The sequence below is a fragment of the Protopterus annectens genome, chromosome 2.part1 (assembly GCF_019279795.1).
Source record: "Protopterus annectens isolate FY-2018-M chromosome 2.part1, PAN1.0, whole genome shotgun sequence".
NCBI lineage: Eukaryota > Metazoa > Chordata > Ceratodontiformes > Protopteridae > Protopterus > Protopterus annectens.
The window spans coordinates 773,557,232-773,570,340 of record NC_056729.1 but is presented as its reverse complement, the minus strand read 5'-3'; the positions used below and the strand labels follow the sequence as shown (position 1 = coordinate 773,570,340).

The 13,109-nt window shown below is 38.8% G+C and overlaps 1 protein-coding gene across 1 annotated transcript in view; it reads left to right on the top strand.

The window, feature by feature from the left end:
• Positions 1-13,109, top strand: part of LOC122794239 (cyclic nucleotide-binding domain-containing protein 2-like) — a 746,060-nt gene that overhangs the window by 71,612 nt on the left and 661,339 nt on the right. The window lies entirely within an intron of this gene.

Genomic DNA, 13,109 nt, shown 5'->3' with positions numbered 1-13,109 from the left:
TTTAAAATCCTCTATAGAAAACGTTTTCTATAGTCTCCCACTGTTCTTAGCTGCTCAAAGAGCTGACAGTTTGTGCAGAGGGCATCACCACTGCAGGTCACCTTATAGTATAAAACTAAACACTCTCAAATAAACCAAAAATAAAAAATAAAAAACTTGGAAAAAGCAGCACAGTGGCAGGAAAGAGAGCCAGCTTTATTTGTGACTAAGCGCTTTCACCTTCAAATCCTAGGCATCATCAGAGTCATTAAACATACACATCACTTCCTTTTTATAGTAAAATATACATGACATCATCAAAGTCACTCAACATATACATCACTTCCTGTTTACATTAAAATACACATAACATCAGACATATAAAAACTCATTCATTGCAATTCTGGTTTAAAATCCTGTGCAGAATAATTGTATCAAATATAAAACCTGTATTAAACATGTTAAAAAGGCTAAAATGATTTATAAACCACCCTTTTGACATAATTAAAAAACGCACACTGGCTGAATTAAATATTAAAAGACTTCCATTTGAGAAGGGGTACAATAGAAATATTGTCATTAATACCTGGAGAATTCTTAACATTTAGTGTCAATTGCCATTTTGTTCTCTTAATTCTAAAATCACTTCAGTATTGCCACCTCCTCCCCTTTTCTTCACTATGTCAATAATGAAAAAAAGAAACCTCTTAAAATTCTGACATATACTGAATGTCTATAAAGGGCACTACTTGTCTTCTTATTTCTAATGTCCCTCACATGCTCGGCAATTCTATCTTTCAATCTCTGTATGGTTTTACCAACATAGAATGCCGAGCATGTCGAACATGTTGCTAGGTATACAACACTTGTATTACATGTTCCCCTACCAGGACATGACAAACTGAGGGGATAGCCATCCACAACTACATAAGGGCCATCATTGATATACTTGCAATAATTGCAAGACCCGCACTTGTACATCCTAGAGACATGCCCCCTGTCCTGATCTATCTCTCGCAATTCAAGAAGATCCTTGAAATTGCTTCCTCTACTGTATACCACCTTTGGTGCTACACCTAACTTCTGTTTGAGATCATCATCAAAGAAATGTTTCCAAGCAGTGTTTAAAATACTGACAAGTCAGGGGCAATCCTGATTATACTTTAATACCATAACATTGTTGCCCACCGCATGTTTCTTACCGGGGTCAGCCACGTCAGATTCTAATGATAAAATCGATCGATAGAGTGTAGACCTCTTTCTCCAGATCTCTCTCTTGGTGTTGAGCAACAATCTGAGTGGGTGACCTCTGTTGATAAACATCCCTATGAGTGTGTACATTTCCTTACTGAAATCATCATCCTGACTAATCAGCCCAAATAGCCTACACATCTGGCCCTTCACCACTCCACATTTCTGATGGGGAGTGTGACAGCTGTTGTAATGCAACAGTCCGTTTGAGTAAGTTGGTTTCCTAATAATCGTGGCAACCAACCTACCATCATTGTCCTTTAACAATATATCCAAATAATCTATTTCTTCAGAACTGTGTCTGTAAGTAAACAACAAAAAGTCAGTGCTAGAATCCAAAAAGGCTACAAAATCATCAATTTCAGATATAGGGCTATTCCACAAAATAAGGATGTCATCCAAAAATCTCAAATATTTAACAATCTTAGGCATGTATTTGGATCTAAATGCCACTTCCTTCTCCCATTGCAACAGGACCACATTTGCAAAAACTGGAGCACATTTTTCTCCCATCGTGACACCTGTGGTCTGGCGGTAATACTCGCCTTCAAAAAAGAGGAAATTACTATTCGGTACAATTTCCATCAAACTGGTTAAAAAATTAACCTTATTATTAGGAAGCATTCTAGATCCAATTAAACATTCTTCAAATGCCTTGACACCCTTAACATGTGGAATTACAGAAAATAAATTGATCACATCAATGGCCAGAAAGCTCACATTTTCTAATGTGACGATGTCACGCAACATCTCCAAACAATGCCAAGAATCTCTCATAATGTGATCAACATTTTTAATAATAGGCTTAGTGTAGTGGTCAATATAGGCAGCCAAGGGCTCAGTCTTTGAACCCTTGGAAGCCACAATTGACCTAAAAGGAGGATCATGTACACACTTATGGATCTTAGGAATTTCAAAGATCACCGGGATAACTGGGTCATCCACACTCAGATAGTCCAATTCAACACCATTAATAACATCCAGTGAAAAGCGTCAAATAACTCTATATCAATCTTAGAATAAGTGTGGTTGATCTTGTTCAATGAAACCCTAGAATAAGTGGCAGGGTCAAGGGTCATTCAAAATAGTAAACATTTTACAACTATAGTCAAACTTTGACATCAATACCACCCCCCCCCCCGGCTTTATCCGGTTTCATGAACCTAATTGTTGTATCGCTTTTTAATTCACTAAAAATCTTTCTTTCCTGTCTACTGAGATTGTCACTCACCATGTTGTAACTGAGCCCTAAATTCTGATTCACAAAATGACTCAAAAAGTCCAATTTTTCTATGACAGGAAGGAATAAAATTAGTACTCCTTTTTAGTGCTGGGCGAACATCCCCCTCATCACTTGAAAATATTAATTTCAGGTTTAAATGTCTTGTAAACAACCTGAGGTTTAAAATTAAAGTGGCAATATCAGTTTTAAAAGATGGTACAAAAGAAAAACCTTTTTCAGTAATTCACAATGCATAGAGGTCAGTGGCTTGTTGGTAAAATTATATAAAGTAAAATCTCCATTTTTAAGAATTTTGACAACATCTTGTTGTATGCCATGCAAGTCATCATCAATAATTGATAATTCAGGACTGTACATATCATTCAGTAGTATTGGTTCTGTCTCCCCCTCCCCTTCCAACCTCTGTTGTTGTAACGCCATCGGTTCTGAAAACCAGGACCATTCATGTTCGCCTGATTTTTCAGGCGTTCTGATCTTCTTACTTCCGGAGGGGGTTATAAAAAAAGCTCATCATTTACCTCACTACTGTTTCTAATGTTACTTACATTATTAACGTAGTTTTGGTTACTAGGTCTAATAACATCATTAGATTTAACATTTGAACTGACCCCTTCATCATAATCAACATCATCCACTTTACCAGCATTCACATGCATACTAATGTTGTAAGCATTCTTAGCTACATATTAATTTCTATCACGTTTTAATTTAACCTGCTTTTTAGCAGAATTGAAAGTCACATACTTCTCCAAGTCCGACAAAATCTTGTCATATTTCGTTTTGTAATGTGAAAATAATAAATCAGCAGTAATACTAGTGTCTAATGTAACAATGTCCTTTTTAAGGTTATCCAACTTAATGTTGTTGTCCTTAATTAAAATTTGCATTACCTCCAGTCCTGTATTGTTATAAAGTTCAGTTAATTCATTAAACACATTACTGCCCTCAGAAATCTCATTTGGTAACTTGTTAATTCGGAGCCCTTTAGGCACTTGCTTCAGTCTTATAGATTCCAGTAGAAACGCATTATCCAGCTGGAGGCAACAAAATTTGCGACAGTTTTTTCAAGACATCAGTTGGTTATTGAGAGTTCCCAAGACCAGCCCTTCCTGCTCATCTTCATTAAAATGTAAAACGGGACTGGAGAACCAATCAGTCAGTCCTCTAGATCTTGAAGGGATGGAAACTCCCTCTGGTTCGTGGTTTGAATTGTCTATTCCACACACAGAATGTAAAGTTAACACCCGTAGATCTTGTGTAGCTGGCAAACATGCAATACCATTGGTGTTACACTGACTGTGTGCTGCAGGTGTAGCTAAACTCGCTGTCAGCTTAAAAACTGCATCTGTAAGGTCCTTAATTAGGGCTTCCATTGTAGATAAAGTGAAGTGAACAAGTTGATAAAACCAGGTCCAGCAATTCATGCCACAAAGCAGACTTCCACAAGTAAATCCAACACACAAATTCCACCTCACCATGGGTGAAAATCACTAATAAACCAAAAATAAAAAATATAAAACTAAACACTCTCAAATAGACCAAAATAAAAAATGTGGAAAAAACAGCACAGTGGCAGGAAAGAGAACCAGCTTTATTCGTGACTAAGCGCTTTCACCTTCAAATCCTAGGCATCATCAGAGTCTCTAAACATACACATCACTTCACATAGACCTTTAAGTGACACTCCCCTACTCCTTCCCCACTACTAAGGATCTGGTATAATGGATAGGCGCTTTCCTGTCAGCTCTGTTTCTGGCCTGGTGGTTATGGCCATCCTGAGGCAGTGTAGTAACTGCCTTATGTTCACTGATATCCATTTAATTTTACAACAGATAAACACAGTGTGTGAGAGATGTAATTACACAATGTTATTGGAGGCAAAGCTCTCACATACACTCACAGACATGTAAATCAGGTTGCCAGCATTACACCCAAAACATTTACTACCACCAATAAGGAAGAAACACATATGTGGAGGTATTCACATGTAATCTACCTAAACCTCCAAGACCTCCTAAAAGCATCTGTCAGTGTCTCCACGCACACTCAGAAAAAAACAGTACCTCACACAACACATAAATCTGAAAATCATAGTAACCCTGCTTCCAAGTCCATAAGGCAACACACCACATAGCTAAACATTCTAGTTATTAGGGATTCCATTATAAGACATACTGATGTCTCCCTTACCAGGCTAAACAAGTAGAAGATCACATTGAGCTGGCTGTCTGAAGCCAGGATCCACCAGATCACATATGCGCAGTGGACAGGTAGTATTGTCACCCCACAGCAGGAGGTTCTCTGGTTCGATTTTCGGCTGGGGTGCCTTCTGTGCAGAGTCTGCATGTCCTCCCTGCATTCATGTGAGTTTCCTCCAGGTGCTCCAGTTTTCTCCCATGTTATAAAGACATGCATCTGGAGTGTTTTTCCCCAGGCCTCCGCTGAAAATTAGTTTTGTTCCAAGTTGGACTTTCCCATTAAAAAAATGTTAAAAAAAATGCACTTAAGTCTTTAAACCACAAGTATCAGTATGACACAGTCATAGCCCATGTGGACATAAATAACCTAAGACGTACCTCACTGGACTATATGAAGAGTGACATGATGGAGCTCTCTGAATATGTGTCCTAGGAAGGTATGAGTCTACCCTTAAGTAGGATCCTAACTTCACCAATAATGATGCCACAGTTCCAGCATAAAATGATAGGCATCAACAATTGTCTTCGTTTCTGGTGTCACAATAAGAATATCCAGTATCTGTTAGCCTTGGGAGACATGATCTGATCAACAAACCACAATGCTTTGGCTTCTGGATACTGGCCAAAACTTTATCTATCCCCACAGTGCATTTTTTAGGCTGTACTAAGTAGTTAAACCCTCGAACATAACAAAAATCACTCACAACTACCTAAAGTTACTGCTGCTCAATGTTAGGAGTTTAAATAAAAAAATGCACTTTCTGGAAGCACTCCTCGCCTTGGAGAATGCAGACATATGTTCAGTCATGGAAACATGGTTCAGAACCATTGAAAATACCCTGGCTATCAAATGCTACAATGCCTTTCACAGATTTCGATTCCCCCTCTGCTCAGGATAAAACAAGGCAGGAGGTGTCTCAGTGTTCATAAAGGACGAGTACACTGCTAGATTGGTCCAGCAACATTACTCATTTGAGCTGCTCCTTGCCCAATTAACTACAGATGAGACCCCCTATCATATCCTTGCTAGCTACAGATACCATAACATGAGTCTGGAAAACCACACCTCCTATCTAAACCTACTGGAATCTCCTAACATTCAGCCTAACATCATACTTATGGGTCACTTCAACTTTTCTATAAAATGGGAGACTTATACAACCCATAATTCACTTGCTTAGAGGTTTTTGAATTTCATCAATGCAAACACCCTGAAGCAACTAGTTAGCTCCCCATCTATAGGCACAAATATCCTAGACCTGGTACTCATGACCATGGAGAGGTGCTTCTCCCTCCCATGCATTAACTCCTCCCTGGTAGGATATGACCACAAAATGATCTCCTTTAGTGTTAAAACCAACCTAGAACTCTCATCAAACTCCAAACCTGTTAAGAGCTTTCTTAAGACCAATTACTCAAACTAAGTGGCAGCTTATTTAATGTCCAAGCCCCTGCAAGCCTGGATGACACTTAACCCCACTCTGAACTGTACCCAAAAGCACCATTCAGCTACAATAATAGCTGCATAAAGTAGGCAGTACCTACCTAAATCAAACCTATGACTACTGGCAAAAATAAACTACCCTAGTGGACACCTACCATAAATAGGCTATTCAACAAAAGGAAAAAATCCTCTCCAAAGCCAAGAAGGAACAGACAAAACAGTGCAAAAAGGCACTCACCGGTCTAAACAAACAAATTAGTAAGATGATCAAATTTGCCAAAGCAAACTACAAGGTAAAGATAGCCTCCCAGGTGAAAGATAACCACAAGTTTTTTTTTAATTATGTTCGTAACCTCAGATGAAACTCTCAGCAATGTGCCAAATTAATCATAAACAGCAACACTTACACCTATCCTGAAACTATAGCAAACCTGCTGACTGACAAGTTCAGTTCAACCCTTCCATCACCTTTTACCATACTCAAAGAAATATCAACAACCATCACCCTACCAATTAATATGAGGGATCAGGTCATTACTGCACTCACTAAAGCCAAAAACACAGCCTCCAGGGGTCCCGACAACATTCCAGGATGCTTCTTAAATAGGTTAAAACAGAATCTATCAAGGCCACTAGAAACCTTCTTTAACCACACCCTCCAGATGGGCTTTCCCAGAGGAATGGAGGACTGCAAACAGTCATCCCTCTCCACAAGGGGGGCCTATCAACTGACCCAGGGAACTACAAAACCATAAGCTTGACCAGTTTTATCTGCAAGGCCATGGAGAGAATTATAATGGACCTGATCAATAATGGTTTACAATCACAATTTTGAGTGAAGGTTTGGCGACCACAGGATGTTGAAGTACAGTCGGCTGAATCCTGTGTTGCCGAACCTTCATTTGTGCGAGTCCCATTTCAGCAAATGCACAGTGCATTTGAACATATGAGGTTGATCTTATAACTAGAGATTGTGGTACAGTGGGGATCAGGAAATTTACCCTTTTCCCCAATGTAGTGCAAAATTGGAGTTGGAATATGTAATTTGCAGGGGGTGTGGGGGGGTGCATCCTCCACAGGCGGGTTCAGGGGGCAGTTTGACCTTCAAAAATTGTCACGTCACATGATGTGCAGTGTCGGACTGCAGTCTTCGGATGTCGAGAAAGGCCGAATTCAGAACAGGAAGTGTGTTTGCGACATTCTGACCTGCCTGACATTCCAAGTTGAACTTCTTAGTCAATATTTAAGGTAATAATTTATATTGACTGTTGAATATATGATAGTAAAGCATCAATAATGACATAGGAAATCTCCAAACACTGGACCAGACACAGTTTAGCTTTGTCAAATGGAGGTCTTACCTGTTCAGTCTAGTGGACTTCTTTGAAAAGTCATCAGGGCCATGGATAAGGGTAAAACAGTGCACACCACTTATCTAGACATGGCCAAAGCTTTTAACACAATCCCCCACTCAGGGATTGTAGCTAAACTTACTGAGGTAGGTATAAACCTCTACATTGTCTGATGGCTACAAACTGGCTCACTGCCAGGACATGTGTTATTCAGATAGGTGAACCCACTTCCAGTAAGAAACCTGTTACTAGTGATGTCCCACTGGGCTCAGTGGTCAGACCCCTCCTGTTTGGTATATTGGTATATACTTTTCTGAAGTGAAGGCCAATGTTGGGGGCCTCTGGCTTACCAAGTTCACCAATGTCTGTAAGCTGGCAGCAGTCATTGAATCCCCTTGACATCCTACAAATAGTTCTAAAAATGACAAATGACTGCTGCCAAAACCATGGTAAAAAATCAGATATCCCTGCAAATTATAATATTGATAGGAAACCCCAAAAAGTAAGCCCAGTGGTGAGGGACTTAGGAACATAGATAGATAGTAACCTAAATTTTGACCACCAGATAGCTATGATAGTGAGTAAATCCTTGTGTAAGGCTGAACTTATAAGTAAAGCCATGTCATCAAGATCAAAGGAAGTCATAGTGCTATTATACTCGGCCCTCATCAGGCCTATATTTGAATGCAATGCTTCCTTCTGCATGTACCTAACCAGGCACTTATACCAACTGGAGTGGCCCCATAAGTTTCTCACTAAAAATATAAAAGCATAAAACACATGTCTTATGCAAACCAACTAAATGCCTTATCCCTTTATTCCATCTCATATTGTTTGTTGAGAGGGGATTTATGCCTGATTTACAAGGCATTCTTTGATCCAGCCCTGATAAAAATGTTACATATTCACAAGAAAAATGATACAAGGGTTAAGCATTCATGGACCTGAACCTTATCTGAGAGTCACAGATAAGGTTCAGGTCCATGAATGCTTAACCCTTGTATCATTTTTCTTGTGAATATGTAACATTTTTATCAGGGCTGGATCAAAGAATGGACCAGACACAGAATTTTCTGGAGAGACAGATTTGTATCCTAAAGGCTACCTCGTCTGTGGAATAAACTTCTCATCTTCGTCAAAGAAGGCCAGTTCCTCACTCTCTTCAAAAAAATTTGGATAAATGGATGGGGAACTTTAAATTCACTCTCTGGGTATTGCCCTTGTCCCTTATGGACACAGGCAGCCTGTAAAATAACTCAGGGCTCCAACACCCAAAGACCCACTACCCTGATGCTACCCCATCCCATATCTGGGCAATTATGCTATACTATTGTCATATCCTGGGTATTATTGGCTAGGCTTGTAAAGGCTCTTGTGCCATTAGACTAGTAATCACCTATAAACGTATAGTCCTATAAGGTTAATAGATATGCATTTATTGAAATGAGGTGCCTCGTCAGCCTCCAACAAAACCTTCCACTAATTCTCCTTGTACTCTTACAGGACATTTATATATTTTCTTTTCTTATTCACAGTCAGAACTTAAAGCACTTGAAAAGAAAATGATGTAGTATGTGTTATGAAGTTTATGCAGAAGGTTTTGAGGCTTTCTCTGCCTTTTATTTTGGTGAAATAAAAAAAAAATTACAGTGAGAATATAGAACAGATAATCAGAAAAGAAATAAACACTTAGGACACTTTATAGAAATTAGACTGCAGTGAATGAATGACATTTATTCTTCTGACTGTGAATAAAGAGACGGATATATATCTATATATATATATATATATATATATATATATATGTGTGTGTGTGTGTGTGTGTGTGTGTGTGTGTGTGTGTGTGTGTGCAGTTGTACATTCTACAATTATTTTGTGTATAGCATAAAAGTATGAAATACAAAACGGCTAGTAGATATATCCATGCTTCCTGTCATTAAAGTTGGAGTAATTGTGATTTTTGTAATTTGTACCATCTTGACAAAATAAATTCACCAAACTGATTTGTTTTGCATTGTCATAAAGGTACATTTCCTTGGAAATAGCTGATCAGTTCAACAGCTGAGATAATGGCTAAAATTAATTAAAATCCCCACTGCTCAAGCTAATTATCAAAAGCTGGTTGAATATGATTCAGAGACAGAAATAATCAAAATGAGTAAGACCTCATTATCAGTTCGTAACCATTTCTCTGATATGAACGCTGAACTGTCAAACTTGAACGTGCTAATGTTCTCCTTAGCAACGCATGCATCACTTTAGCAAAGGCACCCCCTACACACACTCTCATGCACATGCATATGCATGTGTATACACACACATACACACACACACACACACACACACACACACACACACACACACACACACACACACACACACGCACACATGCACACACACTGGACTCATATTTCTGCATAAAACATACACATATGAGAATCAAATGTTAAAAAAATACAATGATTAATATTGTTCCTTTTTATTTATATGATACTGTGCATGGTACGTTTCACATGCCGTTTACATCAGTATCAAAACCCTTAAATAAATTATTTTTCATTGTTAATGATACCAGGGACTCTTAATATTCCACCATCTTACTACAGATCTAGAGTCAAAGGTTCAATGCCCAGTTAATTAGAGACCACCATGTCAAAAAGAATACTGCCTTCCCATTATTTATTTAATGATTGCTATTTTGACAGGCAATAAAGAAAATAACCAAATTAACAGTTGCAACCTCTCACATCTACACCAGCCCTTCCACTGCAGGCTACTTCTCTCACCTACCCTTTTATGCCATCCAGTTCCTCTGAGAAACATCTTCATTCTTTAAATGTTAGTGGCAGAGGTAAATGCTATAATATCTTTCAGTACAGATTGCTGTTCCTTTGTTACTTTATGAGTATTTCAGATGGAGGCAAGAGTTTGTTTTTAGGCTTCAGGCTTTCAACATGCTGCCATTATAGAAATGTCACATTACCTATCATACTGTTACTCTGTATTCCAATCTTATGAGTATCACTGACTGAAAATACGTTTCCAGCTATAAAAAGTAGTCCTGTTTGGAAGTTTGTGCAGTGGGGGTAAGGCTGTGAGTTGTAGTTCCTGTGGTACAGAGTTTAATTCTCTTAGCCCTCATTTGCCAACTATGTCACCTTGAGCAAGTCGCTTAACCAGACAGTGCTTGGGGCCAAATGGGAATTTTGCCTAGGTTCGTCAGTCCTCAGTAGTTTCCTGGACTGCAGGTCTACTGACTGCCAGTAATGAAAAAACTATACAATGCCAGTGTGAGAGCCATGCCCAAATTGTGGTTCCATATTAATGAAAACTTCCAAAGCTATACGCCTCTGTATACTTTACCAATGTTTGCTCATTCGTTGTAATTTTTAGTGTTAGGAAAAGATAAAAAGGACTTCAATAACTAACCTCCCACAGCCCTAAGATCGAATCCTAAAAAATTCTACTGTATTAACCAAATATTACATCCCGGTAATCTTAGCTCCCCCAAGCCATGCCCAGACAAGACATCTGAAAAAACTGCCACTATCTTCAATACCTATTTTATCGATTCAATATCTAAACTACTCAGCTCTAACCCAAACTCCTCTACTACTAACATCTCCAAATTTTCTGAACCAACTCCTAATACTATCTCCTCAAATACCTTCTCCCTCAAACCTGTACCTAATAGCTACATCAAAACTCTACTCTCTAAATTAAAACCATGCTCAGCATCAGCTGACAATATTTCTTCCACTTTTCTTCTACTAGCAGCTGACTCTCTTGCTCTCCTTGTATCTATCCTAATTAATCGCTCTGTCTCTGAATCTAAAGTACCTTCCATCTGCAAACAATGCTACACTATACCTATAAACAAAGGAGGTAACTCCTCTGATATCTCCAACTTTAGACCTATCACTATCCTCTCCCCTCTCTCTGAAGTACTAGAAAAATGTATTCATAAACAAGTTATGCAGTATCTAATACAGGAAAATCTGCTTACACCCACTCAACAAGGCTTCAGACCCAATCATAGCACCAGTACAGCTCTATTATCCTTCCTCAACACTGTTTCTATAGCCATGGACAACCATAAACTTATTTCTTGCCTATTCTTGGACCTCTCAAAAGCTTTTGACACTCTCTTCTGCTGCACAAACTGCATAGCCTCAACTTCTCTTCTGATACTGTTGCATGGTTTTCCAGCTATCTCACTGATAGATCTCACTCAGTCAGATGGCACTCTGCACTCTCCCCTCCTCTCCCTGTAAAAATGGGTGCACTTCAAGGGTCTATCCTAGGGCCTTTATTTTTTAATATTTTTACTAATCGGTTCTATACCTCCTGTCCTCAGTCATCTTTAGTGTAATACGCAGATGACTCTACAGTCATCACCACAGCCAACTCTCCCTCTAAGCTCTTCTCAGGTACTCAGGCATCTTTTAACTTAGTTGAAACATGGCTCTCCAACAACCAGCTCATCCTTAACCATAAAAACCAAAGCTGTTGCTCTTCCTATCTAAAAAAATTCAACAATATTAAACCCTCCTTCTCCATACTCCCATTCAGGTAGAATCCAGCACTAAGCTCCTAGGAGTAATCATCGACGATCAGCTTAAATTTGTCTTGCATGCTAATAACTGTATCAAAAAGACTCATTCAAAACTCAGTTTCCTTTACCGTAACAAGAAATTCCTTACCTCTGAAGCCAAGATTACTCTCTATCTTACCTACCTTCTACCCAGTCTAATGTACAATTCTCAAATTCTCACAAATCTTAACTCGGCACTCCTGACCAAACTCGAATCTACCTACAACAAGGTAGCTAGATTTGCTGCCCAACAAACCCACAAATCCCATCACTGTCTCTCTCTAAAACACCTAAACTGGCTTGAATTACCCCACCAGCTTCTTCTCCCTCAGCTCCAGATCATCCATTCTATCCTATACCAGCCTTCCTACTGCCCAGCACTATCCACTCTCATCTCCCATTATTCTCCCTCCAGACTTCTCCGAAGCTCTAACCAAGACCTACTACAAATCTACAAATCGAAGTCTAAATTTGGATGTAACATGTACAGGTATCACCTCACTATCACCTGGAATAGGCTTCCACTAGAAATCAGGACCCTTACGCATCCTAAACAATTTAAGACAGCCACCAAAGAGCACTTTAAAAGTCACTGGTCCTGCCACTGCACTCTCCCTCCTTAAACATCCCCTACTTCTCATACCTTAATCTACTTTCTGCCCTTAACTCACTCTTCTCACTAGCTCTCTCTAATCTTCCTTGACTACTCTTTCTACTGTCTTCTAAAAGCTATTAAGCTAATCATCTCAGGAAAACATTCTATGGTAATTGTCTTGCCTTCATGCAACTACAGTATTATAAAACTGAGTTTTTGTAACCACTTACCCCAAAAACTATATTCATCGTAATGACATATTTATTTTTATACATCTTGAAAGAGCTTTGCTATACTCCTGTAATAACATTGTATTGCTACTTAATGCCTTGTAATAATCCTGTAACATTGCTGTTTAATGCTAATTTATAATAAAAATTGTATAATATGTTTGAACTTTTCTCCCTGGGCCACCACTGAAAAAGAGAGAAAAAGAAGGTATTGGCCACAAAC